At 33.1% G+C, this 13975-nt stretch overlaps 1 pseudogene; it reads left to right on the top strand.

The window, feature by feature from the left end:
• Nucleotides 1-11667: 11667 nt before the first annotated feature.
• The window catches only part of LOC100962722, an 8084-nt pseudogene continuing 5776 nt past the window's right edge, over nt 11668-13975 (top strand).

Raw genomic sequence — 13975 nt, forward strand, 5'->3', positions numbered from 1 at the left:
TTATTTTAGATTCTTTAGAAATGTATACATATGTGATTATCATGCTAATAAAGATAGGTTGCTGCTTCCTTTCACAAATGTATATCTTTGATTTTTTCCACATTAATGCACTAATTAAAAACTCTAGGATGGTGTTGAATGGAAGTGGAGATAGTGAATATCCTGCCCTTTTCCCACTGTTAGAGGGAAAGCATCCCCTTTAAGCATTAAATATCATGTTAACAGTAGGATTTCCACAGAGGTCCTTATCAGGTTGAGGACTGTATCTTTTATTTTCACTTAGTTGAGAGTTTTTTTTATCATGCATAGATGTTGACCTTGATGCTTTCTTTATAACTTTTGAAATGATCATGTGTTTTTTTCTTACTTCTCTATTACTTTATATTAATTTATTTTCTAATATTAAATCAACCTTTTTATATGTTACTGGATTCAGTTTGCTAATACTGTGTCAAAGATTGCATTTAGGTATGTGAACGATATTGGCAAGTAATTGCTTTTTGTGGTACATTTGTGTAGCTTTGTGTAATAGTGATCTCACTGAATAAATTGAGAAATGGTGCCTTCTATTTTCTGAAGTAGTTCGTATACATAGTACTAGTATTACTTGTTTTTAAAATATTTGATAGAACTTACCAACTCAGGCCTTTGGGCCTTGGTTGTTTTTTGTTTTTTTCTGGGAAGATAATTACTACTTCAATTATCTTTTATAAACTATTTTAACAATATTTTTACTTGAGTAAATTTTGGTAACATGTGTCTTTTTAGAAATGTATCCATTTACTCCAAGTTGTCTCTGTATTTGTAGGTGTGAAGCTGTTTGCTCGATTCCTTTGTAATTAATTCAATTCTTATTGGGCCTGTAATAACCTCTCCCTCTCTCCTTCTTTCGTTCTTTTTTTAAAATTTTTTTTCAATTTGTTTTATCTCTTTTTTCTTGAAAATGGTTAATCAATTTTGTTTGTTTTTTCAAAGAACCAAATTTTTATTATATTGATTTTTTTCTCTATTCTTCTACTTTTGGTGTCATTATTTTCAATGTTTTCTTCTCTCTGATTTTCCTTTCTTTTTAATTACTTAAGGTAGAACATTAGGTTATTGGTTTTGTTTCCTGCTTCTTCCTAATGTGATCATTTAGGAATACAAAACATTTGCTAAACATTACCTTAGCTGCCTCCCATAAATTTTGATTTGTAGTGTTTTCATTTGTGGTTTCTTCCTTGACTCACAAATGACTTGTCCAAGAGTGTTGCTTAATTTCCAAGTATGTGGGATTTTCCCAGTTTCTTTCTGTTGTTGATTTTCAGAAATTCCTGGTTATGGTCAGAATGCACACTCTGATTGATTTCAATCTGTGTAAATTTAAATGTACACATCTTGAAATGTGTTTTATGATTAGCTTACGCTCCATCTTGGTGATTGTTCTTTATTTACTTGAAGAGAATGTGTTTTCTGATCTCAGCTGGTAGTTTCTAAAATGTTATTATTTCCAACTAGTTAATAGTATTATACATGTTTTCTATATTTTTAGTGATTTTCTATTATCAGTTACGGAAAGAAGAGTATTAAAGTCTCTGATTATAATTATTAACATCTTTTTCTCCTCTTAAATCTGTCAGGATTTGCTTCCTTTTGGAGTGCGGGGTTCTCAATGCATATTTGTAAATGTTGTGTTTTCATTATATTTTTCTTTTTCGTCATTATAAAATCTTTTTAGTCTTTATTAAGATTTGTCCCAAAGTCTATTGTGTCTGATGTAGCTGCTCCAGATTGCTCACGTTTACTGTTCGCATGGCTTATCTTTCTCCATCCTTTCACCTTTAATTCATTTGAGTTTTTAAGACGTTTCTTCTATATAGCAGATAGTTTCATCTTGCTCTTTTTCCTTGTGATTACAGCATATACTTGTTGTGTCACTGAAGTTTGATGTAATTATGGATATGATACTGCCATGTGATGCTGATTTTCAACGTCTCATGTCTTTGTGTGTTCTGTTTCTTTACTGCTCTCATTTGTATTCAATTTTTTTAGAATGCCACTTTAATTCACTGGTAGATTTTTTTTTTGCAGTTTTTGGCTGGAGCTGGGTTTGAACCCGCCACCTCAGGCATATGGGGCCAGTGCCCTACTCCTTTGAGCCACAGGCGCCGCCCCACTGGTAGATTTTTTTAGATGTTTTAAAGTTGCTTTCATAGTGTAGTGATTACAATGTTTATGTTTAAATTATCACAATCTACCTTAGGTTAATACTTATTTAAATCCTGGTGAACTGTGGCAACTTTGCTCCAATGTGCCACCATTTCCTCTGCCCTCTTTATATTATTGGTGTCATAGGTAATACATTTATACATATATATTACATCTACATTGTATGTTCCAAAATACTGTCATAAATATTGCATTAAATAATCTCACACTTTTAAGAGAAAAATCAAGAGAAGATAGAGAATACATATGTACCACATAGACTTTTATATTTGACTGCGTATTTGCCATATCTAGTTGTCTCCAAGGAATTCCCTTCAATCTGAAGAAATTCCTTTAAAATTTATTTAGAGCATGTCTGCTTAAAAAAAAAAAGTAAGGAATACTTTGTGCTTGATGAAAAAGTTTTGTTTAATGGATGTTTCTTCCAGCACTTTGAATGTTATTACACTGCCTTCTGTCTTCCATTGTGTTTGATGAACAGAGAACAAATTATCCTATTGCTGTTCATTTCTATGAGATAAGTAATTTGACCCCTTCCGCTTTCAAGATTTTTCTCTTTGTTGTTCAACACATGACTACAAGGTGTCTAAATGTTGAATTCTTCGTGTTTTTGTTACCTAGTGTTCACTGAGCTTTTTGAAATTGTAGATTAAGTAATTAATACTTTTTATCAAATTTGGAAACTTTTCAACCATGGCTTTTTCAAATAATTTTTCTTTTCCTCTCTCTCTCTCCTTTCCTTTTGGGACTTCCAGTATACCTATGTTGATAAGCTTAGCTTTGCCCCAGTAGTCTCTGAGTCCTCTGTTCAATTTTTTCAATCTTTTCTGTAGATTAGATAAGCTTTATTGTTCTATCATCAAGTTCACTGATTCTTCTTCCATCTCAAATCTGCTGTGGAGCCTACTAGTGTTTTCTTTGTATTATTGTTTATCAAGTATAGAATGTACATTTGTTCTTTTCTGTTTCTCTATTAAAATTCCCATGTTTTATCACTGTCAATGTATTTTTCTTTAATCATTTGAATGTGCTTTTTTCAACTTTTAATATATTTATATTAGCTGATTTGAAATATTTAACAGCTAAATTTAACATCTGTGTTCAAACAGATTTAGTTTCTATTTGTTGCTTTTTTTTCTTCCAGAGCATGGGTTATACTTTCTTGTTTGTTTGCTTAAAGTATCTTTAAACTAGATATTTCAGATTATATGTTGTAGCAACTCTAGATTCTGATGTGCTTTTTAAGAGGTTTTTCTTTTGTAACTTTTTAAAATTTGTTTTGAAACAGAGTCTAACTCTGTCACCCTGGGTAGAGTGCCATGGCATCATCATAGTTCATAGCAACCTCAAACTCCTCGACTCAAGGGATCCTCTTGCCTCAGCCTCCTGAGTAGCTGGGACTATAGGTGCCTACCACAACAACCAGCTAGTTTTTCTATTTTTAGGAGAGATGGGGGTCTCACTCTTGCTCAGGGTGGTTTTGAACTCCTGAGCTCAAGTAATATATGCACCTTAACCTCCCAGAGTGCTAGGATTACAGATGTGAGCCACCCCATCTGGCTATGGTTCTTATTTTTATCCTGGATTCCTAGGGTCATTACCCACTTGAATATGTATTGCTTAAATAAAATCATTGCTTTATTTTGTTCATTAAGTGTAACAAAATATTGTTACACTTACTGAAATAGTAACAAGATATTTGTCAGCAGCAAAACATATAGTTATAGTCACAGAGATGAAAATTGACAGATTTATTTATGTACTTTATATTCCTACAGTACTTTTTAACTTTATTTCAATCTCAAATTTTACCAGATTATAAATATGTTTAGGTTATACTCTCTTGAAGTTTTTCAAAAACTCACCTATGAAAATATTAAAACATAAAGTATTTTAGACTCTATATGACTGTATTTTGTGTTTCTCTATGATAATTGTCTATTTGGTTTTTCTGCCTTTTTGAGTCAAACTCAGAACTTTATGATTTCCTTGGAAATAATTCATTTAATGCATACTCTTTAAAAAATGTATTCATTATATTCTCATAAATTTTTAAATCTTCCATATAGTGCCAATTTTCCTTCTGTTATTTCTAATGTTTATTTCAGATTATAAGTTTCTTAAATTATTTTCAGACATTTGCCTACTTCATTGGTTTTGCTAAAGTATCAATTTTGGGGTTTTGTGATTATGTTTTATAATTTTTGTTGTTCTTTATTAATTTTTTCTGCTTTTATCTTTGCTTTTTAAATTGCATTTCATATGAAATCATTTGGGAATTCCTTTGGAAAATTTTTAAAATTGTTTTAGTTCATTTGTCTTTCTTATATTATTATATGGGCATTTAAAGTGGTAAAGTTTTCTTCTAGAACAGAATGTTGTAAAATAGATCCTTTTAAATTTATTTCTCAATAATTCTAACAATCAGATTCTAATTTCCTTTTCAATGTAAACAGCATTAAAAAAGTATTTTAAATTTTAAATGGTTTGGAATTATTAAACTTTTTCTTGTTAATATGCAATTTTGTTGACAGTGCTCAGTTAATATATCATACTATCTGTGTTCTTTTTTAAATTTGTTGTGATTCTATAGCCTTATATATAACTAAGCTCCATTTAATGTAGTATTTTAAATACAGTTTTATACAAATTTATTAGATAATTTTATTGGTTGTTCTTCAAGTCTTCAACCTGATTATTTTCTGTTTACTTGATAAGCAAATTTCTATAATAAGAGATTTTACTTCAATTGTGAAATTGACAATTTAGTCATATATACCATCAATTTTTTTGTTTATGTATTTATAACCTATGTTTATAGATACATAAATGTTCACAACAATGGTGGTAAATTTATACTTTGATCAGCTATAATTTTATCAATGTGAAATATATATTTGTTCTCTTTAAGGCTTTTTCTACTTGAATTTGAATTTCATTTTTTCTGTATATTAATACTGTCATAGCATCTTCCTCTTTTTTTATTTGTTACTATGTTTCTTATACTGTCCATCTCTTTATATTTTAATGCTTTTCTCTACTTTTTTTCCCTTAAGATGTGCTTCATACAGGAATCTTAGAGTTGGTTTCTTTTTGTTTTTAACTCAGTCCAAAAGGCTCTTTTATTTAATAGAGAAATCTAATTCATTTATATTTATTGTGATCACTAATACATTGACATTTGCTCCTTTTACATAGCTTTTAAATTTTTACTTGTTTAATTTTTATTGTTTTCTTTCTCTTTCTTGATTAAATTTACCTTGAACATTTTTACAATCCACTAATTTGGGGGCTGCACATTCAATTTTTTTCTTGTATATCCTTAATTTTAATAATCACACTTCAGCTTAAGATTTTTGTCAACCTCAAAAGTTAATGGTTGTCTATATTTTCTTCATTTACAATATAATAAGCCTAATAAGCTTGTATTTCTTTCTTCTCTGAACTCTTATCCTATCCATATTAATATATCTTGCATTTTAGTTTTAGATTTAGAAAAAATTTAAAACTTATAAAGATACTTGGACCATCCTAAATCTTATTTTTCTTAAATTTTATATTCCTTATTCTCATAATCTTAATCTTTAATTCTTTGTCTTGTATTCATATTAACTTTTCTGTGTCCTATACACAACTAAGTCTTCCAGAGAAGGTATGTTGGTATTAAAATTTCTAAGTCTTTTCATATCCTTAGTTGCAATGGAACTGTTCTTATATTGCCTTCTTTGGGATGGTACTTTAAGTAGATGGAAAACTCTTTCAATGTTATTTTCTCTTATAAATTTGAAGAATTTAATGTTACTTTTCTTCATCCCTTTTGCAGAGAAAGCCATTTCTCATTCATTTCCTTGTAAGTTATTTCATTTTCTTTCTAGACTCTTTTAGGATTTTTATCTTTATTCTTGGTGTTCTGAAATTTCACCTTTATTCAGCTCAGTAAAGGATCTTTTATTATCTTTGTTCTGTACTCTGTAGTCATTTCAAACTAGTGATTATCTTTTTTTGCCCTGGGGAAATTCTATTCCATTGTATTAGTATCATTATTTATTTCTGTATATGTTAGGCATCTTTTCATGTCAAGCAATAATAAAGCACAACCAAAGCTAGCTTAACCAAAAGCAGAATTCACTGGTCATGGTACTAGAAAGGCCTGAGGTAGTGCTACCCTAAAAGACAACTTTATCTGGGGACTCATTGTCATTAAAGCTATTTTTTTTCTTTCTTTGTCTCTTTTTTCACTGAGAGCAGGAGAAGTTTCTCTACCTTTTTGAAGGCTCACCTATATCTATGGCAGCATCAGGCTTAAATCTTCCGTTTATATCTACTGACATAATCAATGAATTTTCTACCAGCTTTATAAAATTTCATGATGTATCGTGAGTTCTAATTGGATTATGAATTCAATCTCTCAGCCAGTCACCACGGCCAGGAAAACAATAATCAGATTATCCAGACCTGAAATACTTGCCCCCTCTTGAAGCTAGGCATAGAGCCAACTTTACTCAAATTTAATTTGGGTAAACTGAAAATGGACTGAGAATGGAGGAAGGATAGTTTTTATCATTGAGAGAAAATTGGAGCATACTATTGGCAGAAAAAGAGGAATTGATATCCAGTGTCTATTTCTCACTGGATGTATAGATGTATATAAACCTTCTTTCCATTTTCTCTGATTTTTCTGGCTACATGTTATAATTCCTTAACTCATTTTCCTTGCATCTTAAGCTTAGTATCCTTACTATCATATATATGTTTTTTTACTTCTTTGACCTTTTACACTATATTGTGAAAAAATCCTTTGACTTGATCTTCCAGTTGACTGTTTTATTCTTTGGGCATAGCCATTTATCAAGTATATATTTTTAAATTTTATGAAGAAATTTTTATTTCAAAGTCCTAATCCTTGGAAATGTAGTATATTCTTACATTTTACTTTATTTTATTCTGAAGATCTGATACACTTGTCCTGTTAAACTCATTTTCTCATTTGTATTGCATTAATTTCATTCACATGTTGAATAATCCCTATCTGCTCATTTTTGTGTGTCAGTCTCTGTGATTATTTGTCTCGTCTAGTTGTTGAGGGCAGTCTCTGGTGAGAGGGGTTCAGTGTGCTGCAGAGAGGGCTGTACTCTGCAACTCAACCCCCTCTCTTGGTTCAGCAGCTCCTGTCCTGGAGCACTGCTCTGCCTCAGGGTCCTCTGAGGGGGTGTCCTCTGACCCCACACTGCGCCTTAGCCAGGAGTTCAGCAGCTCCTGTCCTGGAGCACTGCTCTGCCTCAGGGTCCTCTGAGGGGGTGTCCTCTGACCCCACACCGTGCCTTAGCCACAAGCAAACACCACTGCTGCCTCCTGCTTCATACAGACCACAGAGGGGAACAGTGCTGCCTCTGCTAACTCTCTGGGCTGCTCCCCATTAGTACCTTCTCTAATGAATGCTTGAGGCTACCTTGTATTCATTGGCCACTGACTTTGGGTTCAGGGCTCCCCCACCCTGCTTCCCATCACAGTCGTCTTTTGCCTGTGTTTAAGTTAAGTGTTCTTTCATTTTAATAACTGTATATATCTGATCCTATCTATCTTCTATCTTTCCAGAATCCCTGAAAGTTTATAGGCTCTTGGTGGCATTCTTTTTTCCCATCCTGTTTTGGACTTACTTTTCGTCAGAAATACTTTTTTTGATCTTTTTTATAAGATAACAGATGGAAAGGAAGGTGAACAAGTGTGCTCAGACAACTATCTTCATCTGATTGCTCTCTCTTAGTTTCTATGTAATTAAAAATTTCGACCCTATTTCTGCCAAATTTTATGGAAAGGAGAAAATTTTTATATAGCCTGTAATGAAATATTTGAATGACATTTGAACGAACTGAGTTAGAAAGGAGGAGAGAAACTGATGTTCGTCGATACTCACCAAGCTGCTGGTGACAGCTGAATTCCACATAGATAATCTGCTTAATATTGCTAAATAGTAGGATAAATTATACACACATACATTCCTCTGTCACACCTATGAAATGGTTTTTTTCTACCAGGGAATCAGATAAACTCAGTGTTCTTTGCTACAGAGAAACCTGAATCAGATTGGGCCCTGCCCTTTCTGATTCCCAGAAGATCAGCTGATACACACAGATTGTTCAGAACAGCACCATTTCCAGGGCCCTTGGCAACCATGGTCTCAAATGATTACTGGAGCAATTAAGAAAAAAATTCAAATCTGATAAGATTATTTAAAATGTGAGATATTAAAAAAGCTAATTAAGTTGTTCCCCAGAGAAGGGGTTTGATTATGTCAGAGCAAATAGTATTCAGATTTCTAGAATAAAATAAGATAGATGAATGTATTTTGTTTGTATTATATTCTTCTAAATGCGCATGTATTTTATTACTTAATCAGATGGTGGAATTAATTTTTATCTTGTGAATTTTTATTTGTAACTATTTAACCTGAAGTAATAGTCAAAATTTAAGTGTCTTTCCATGATATCTGCCAGTGAATGAGAAATACAGCAGAGCACCAGAATTATTTTATAGGATTTAGAAGTACAATTTAAGCCACTTACTGATTATAAAAATCCTCTATGGGGGTGGCGCCTGTGGCTCAAGGAGGAGGGCGCTGGCCCCATATACCAGGGGTGGTGGGTTCAAGCCCGGCCCTGGCCAAAACTGCAATAAATAAATAAATAATAATAAAAAGAAAAATCCTCTATGGTACCACCTTGCCAGCTATGCACATAATTTATACCCAAATCATTTTATACTGGCACAGTAAGACTACAAAAGAAAGCTCTTTTCTCATTAACCATCTCTGCTATTTATACTTTCATTATATTGGAACTCTCAGAATGTACTTCTAAATCCTGCAAAAGAATTTTGGTGCTATAAGAGCTATTTTAAATTATTACACAGAAATATTTTACTAAATCTACTTTAAGCAGCTAACATAATAACATCCGTAGTTCATCATCTGTCTTCAGTATATACAGACATTCTTATTTAACTGTTTCAAAGATACATTAATTTTTTTTTCAGTCTATGCAGAGAAAAGCTTTTTAGGGTTCAAGTCATAAGCCTATCAGTGAATTCTGGATGCCCAGTGCTCAAACAATGCAAATAGAATTAAACATATAATAAAGTTTTTGTCTCCTCTAATTCATGATGAGAAGTATGTCAAATTGAAACTAAATAAGATCGAGTATAAAATGAGAAACTATATTCTTTAAAATTGAAACCTGAATTGGCATATGTATATATAGATATATATTGTTATATATAACAATTGTTCTATATATCAAAAACCTTAACTCATCTAACATCTGAAATGTATGGCTTATCCCATAAAAATGGGAAAATTGCAAGATATTGAATAAAAACTATGTTTACCTTTAGTCGTGGATATTGACATCCTGTTTCTGATGTTACACAGGCTTAAATAACCAAGTGGACAACTGTTCCTTTTCTCACACAGTCAATAGGTTTCACCCACTTTTATAGTCCCATATAATTACATAAGGGGTGGTTCACACTGAGAGTCAATATTATGTTTTTTATTACACTACCTTATATCAATGGTGAGTGAACACTATGTATTCATAATTTGATGTTTGAAATTTGATTACTGCTCACTCAAAACCAATTACCTAATTTAATTATTGCATGGAAGTTTGTCTCACCTACCATGGCTCCTATATAAAGCAATACCACAAAATCAAAGTCTGATACTCCCCCCTTATCCATAGGAGATATGTGCTAAGCCTCCCAGTGATGCCTGAAATTATGGATAGTACTGAACTCTATATTACTAAGTTTTTTCCTGTTCATCCCTACCTATGATAAAATTTAATTTATAAGTTAGGCACGGTAAGAGATTAATAGCTGTAACTATAATAAAATAGAATATTATAACAGTATATTGCAATAAAAGTTATGTGAATGTGGTTTCTCTCCATCTTTCTGTCTCTCTCCCTGTCTCTCAAAATATCTTACTGTCCCATACTCAGTTATTTTTGGAACTTGGTTGATGGTAAGTAACTGAAACCATGGAAAGAAAAACCTGGGAACAAAGGGACCGCTGTAGTTAACACTGGTTGCCAGAGGAGAATTACAAGCTTTCATGGAAAACTAATTACCATTCTCCTATTTAACAAAAGGCAGATTATTAAGAAAAGTAAACAACGAATTATAACATACTCATTTATTTGTTAAAATCTCTTACGTACCAGTAAATTGGGGACAAAATTGAACTATTCAAGGGAAAAGTATCCAAAATAAAATATGACAAATTCCTCATACCATAAACACATATCTCTGTCTATTGGAAATATGATTCAAGAAGAAATAAAGGTCTAAAGTGGGTAAGTTTTACCCTGTGAAAAGTTTAATGTTTCATTAAATCAAGGTAACTACAGGTATCAAATACAACAACATGACAGTAAGTGCCCCATCTGATATGGTCTCCATTTTCTGTCCTGAAAGCATTTCACTTCCTCATTCATTTATTAATTCGGAAACATAGTATCTACATAGGAGGTGGTGTATTAGGATCCTCCAAGGAGGTGCCTGCTTAATGAAAAAGAAAGAGAAGTAAAGAAAGAAATTTTCAACGGTGTGCAGAGGGCATTATATACGCTAACTGCAGCAATAACATTTATCTCAATCATGCAAAATCCAAAGCAGGCATTTTCAAGTAGCCATACTTTTCTTTAAGAGGTGTTTCAGAGACAAATCCTGCATGGAGAAGCTCTATCATCTTGAATGCATGGCTTCTCATGTTGCCATGTTCATTTGTATTGAGCCAGGGAGAGGAAAGAGATTGAAGCAACTCTGGGGACATTGGGACACTGTTTCGGACCTTGTCTGTTGTGGCCATGTGGCTATAATAACTGCAAGAGAGTTTGGAAAACATAGTTCCTCCAGTGAAGAGGGACTGCCCTGCTCAGGTGCTGTGGGACCGCACCTGCACGTGGGAGATTGGTCAGGGAATGCATGTATTTCAAATGTTAGGTTTAAACAAAGCAAAGTCCGTGCTGGATTTTACTTGATGCGTAGCAGCAACCTGGAGAGCACTGGGGTGTGGATGACCCATTCTAGCAAAATCATTGTAGGCAGAAGGAAGAGCATGTCTGCAAATCATGAATGTGAGAGATGATGGTGAAATTAAAGACTTGCTGGGGAAAGGGGAGAGGGAGGGGAGGGGAGAGAATGGGTGGAGGGAGAATGATTGGTGGGATCACGCCTATGGTTCATCCTATAAGGGTACATGTGAATCTCTCTAAATGTGGAATATAAATGTCTTAACACAATAACTAAGAAAATGACATGAAGGCTATGTTAACCAGTTGGATGAAGGTATTTCAAATTGTGTCTGGAAACAGCACACTGATTCCAATGATAGTATTAATGTACACAGCTATGATTTAATAAAAAAAAAAAGAAAGAAAGAAATTAAAGACTTGCAACATGGGTTTCCAGAAGGACTGGAAGGAAAGGAGAATGCAAAGGAAGGTGGGTACTTTTGAAATGTAGTTGTCCAACTTGTAAGGTTTAAACACTACGTTTTTTGAAATGACTTGATTAGCTTTGTAAAAAATGAGGCAAGCAAGCCCATGTTGGGGTCAGTAAAATCGGTCAGGATGGTATAGTAGTCATAAGGTTGGGAAGGATGAAGGCTTGAACTGCGGCAGTAGAAATGAAGAAGGAAGAAGGATTCATGAGACCTCTGGGACACAACACCACCAGACTGGGAGGACAGTTTGAGGGCGAATTAAAGTAGACTCTAGAAGGACTTCAAGGCTTCTGACTTCCTGGGGAAAGCTGAGCAAGAAAGTGTAGGGTGTGTTCAGTGGAGGGAGGGAAAAAAAGACTCTGTCACATAGAAAGCCAAGAGATGACGGTGTTTTAAAATGGTAGAAAAATATAACTGTATAAAATCTGCAAAAAGTTCTAACAAATGATGGCCACATTTTTCTTTTCAATGTAAAAACCAGAATCTCACTGGTGACTTGCTAAGGGCAGTTTGAGAAATAAAATTCATTGATTAATAGTTATGATTTCAACAACATCGGAAATAATAAAACATCACAATTGTGCCCAAAATTTGTTGTGGTAATAGAATATCTTACCCTAGTGTTTAAGTGATTCAGTTATAGAGGAGATGGGCCTTTACTGTTTGTCACAATGACACTGGGCAAAGTTTAAAATGAATATATTTTATGTTCAGAACATAATGAAAAAAGGTCAGAACCCCAACGCTGCTACTCTTCATGTGGAAGGCTTTCATCTCTGTTGGGCAATTTGAGGATGATGATGCATAGGCCTATTCTTACTAAAACACCATGCCAACTGTTGCAATTTGCAATAATATTTCTAAATTTTTAATATCAAAATGATAGAAAATCATTCATAAGTAAGGGTAATAACTCGTGGAATGTATGACAAAATTTCTAAGTATGCAACATCAATAAGGGTATTTTCAAACTCTCTTACTGAGCAATAATATAATTTAGTTATTATTTAGTGGCCAAAGCTTAAAATTTTAATAGCAGTCATTTCATAGGCAGTATAAAAATCTCTGAAAGGTAAAGAATAGCTTATAAAATATTAGGCAAACAAATCAGGAGAATAGAAAATTATGGTTTTATTAAGAAAATCACCTCTCAAACATTAAAATGCCATATTGCATTATCTGGAACAAAATTTTTAAAAACTAAAAGTGATACAGAGATAACCTGTTGTACGTTTAGTTATATGATCATCGATGCCCTTTAAAACTAAAACAGTGTATCTGTTTTCCTTCATATACTAAAGCCTAAGTAGAGAATGACCTGTATCATTGTAATACGATGGATTACTACGAAGGAAAAAAAGCAGAATTTTGTGCCTTATGTTTGATTGGTTTTGGTTTTGCTTTCTTGGAGGTTCTTCAGGGGTAAAATAAATATTATATACGATAATACAACCATGTTAGAAAGTAAGATAAACTAGACCAATATAGAGAACACTACAAAAGTTGATCAGTTTCCTCTGTTGGAAATCAGCAGACCTATGTCCAAATTACCTAGCTACCCCCAGAAGACCCCACTACTGCCCTGCAAAACTGGATTTGCTCAGGCCAAGAGAACCAAAATCATGCAATAACGTAAAATTTGAAATAAAAAAAAAATTGAGTCTCAACCTGCCACCTGGTAATTTTATAACCTTCAGGTTGGTCATTTAATTTCTCTGAATTTCTGATCCCTTATGCACAAAATGGAAACAATAAAACCAGCCTCATTGGGGTTGTTAGAGCCAAATCAGACAATGTCTGAGCAAAGCTTATTATACTATAAAGTGCTGCGCAGCATAATCATCTGGGTCTTACGAGCAGCCTCACTGAATGCTCACTTATTATGCTGACGATCCTTTTTCAGTAATATGAGAAAGCATTAAGAGCACAGTACAAGAAACAACATTAATGAGCCTCTCAGGTGGAGAAACATTAACTCTTGAACTCCTCGAAAACCAAACAGGCTTTACTGTGGTTCTTGGGAATAGGATAAACCTCTTGGGAAATGACCATAGAGTAATCTTTTTAATTGAGTTGTTGTAATAAAAGGAAACATAATGCCTTATTCTTCTCTAATACTCTATTTCAAAGTCACCAAAATATTTACGGTAATTAGTGGACATTAGTCACATTTACTGAATGACAACCATGAGCCACATTTCATACCTAATATCTTATTTAAGTACTTTACATTTATTATTTCATTGAATTTTCACAACAATT

Source organism: Otolemur garnettii, unplaced genomic scaffold (genome assembly GCF_000181295.1).
Source record: "Otolemur garnettii isolate 467f Iridium unplaced genomic scaffold, OtoGar3 scaffold00163, whole genome shotgun sequence".
NCBI lineage: Eukaryota > Metazoa > Chordata > Mammalia > Primates > Galagidae > Otolemur > Otolemur garnettii.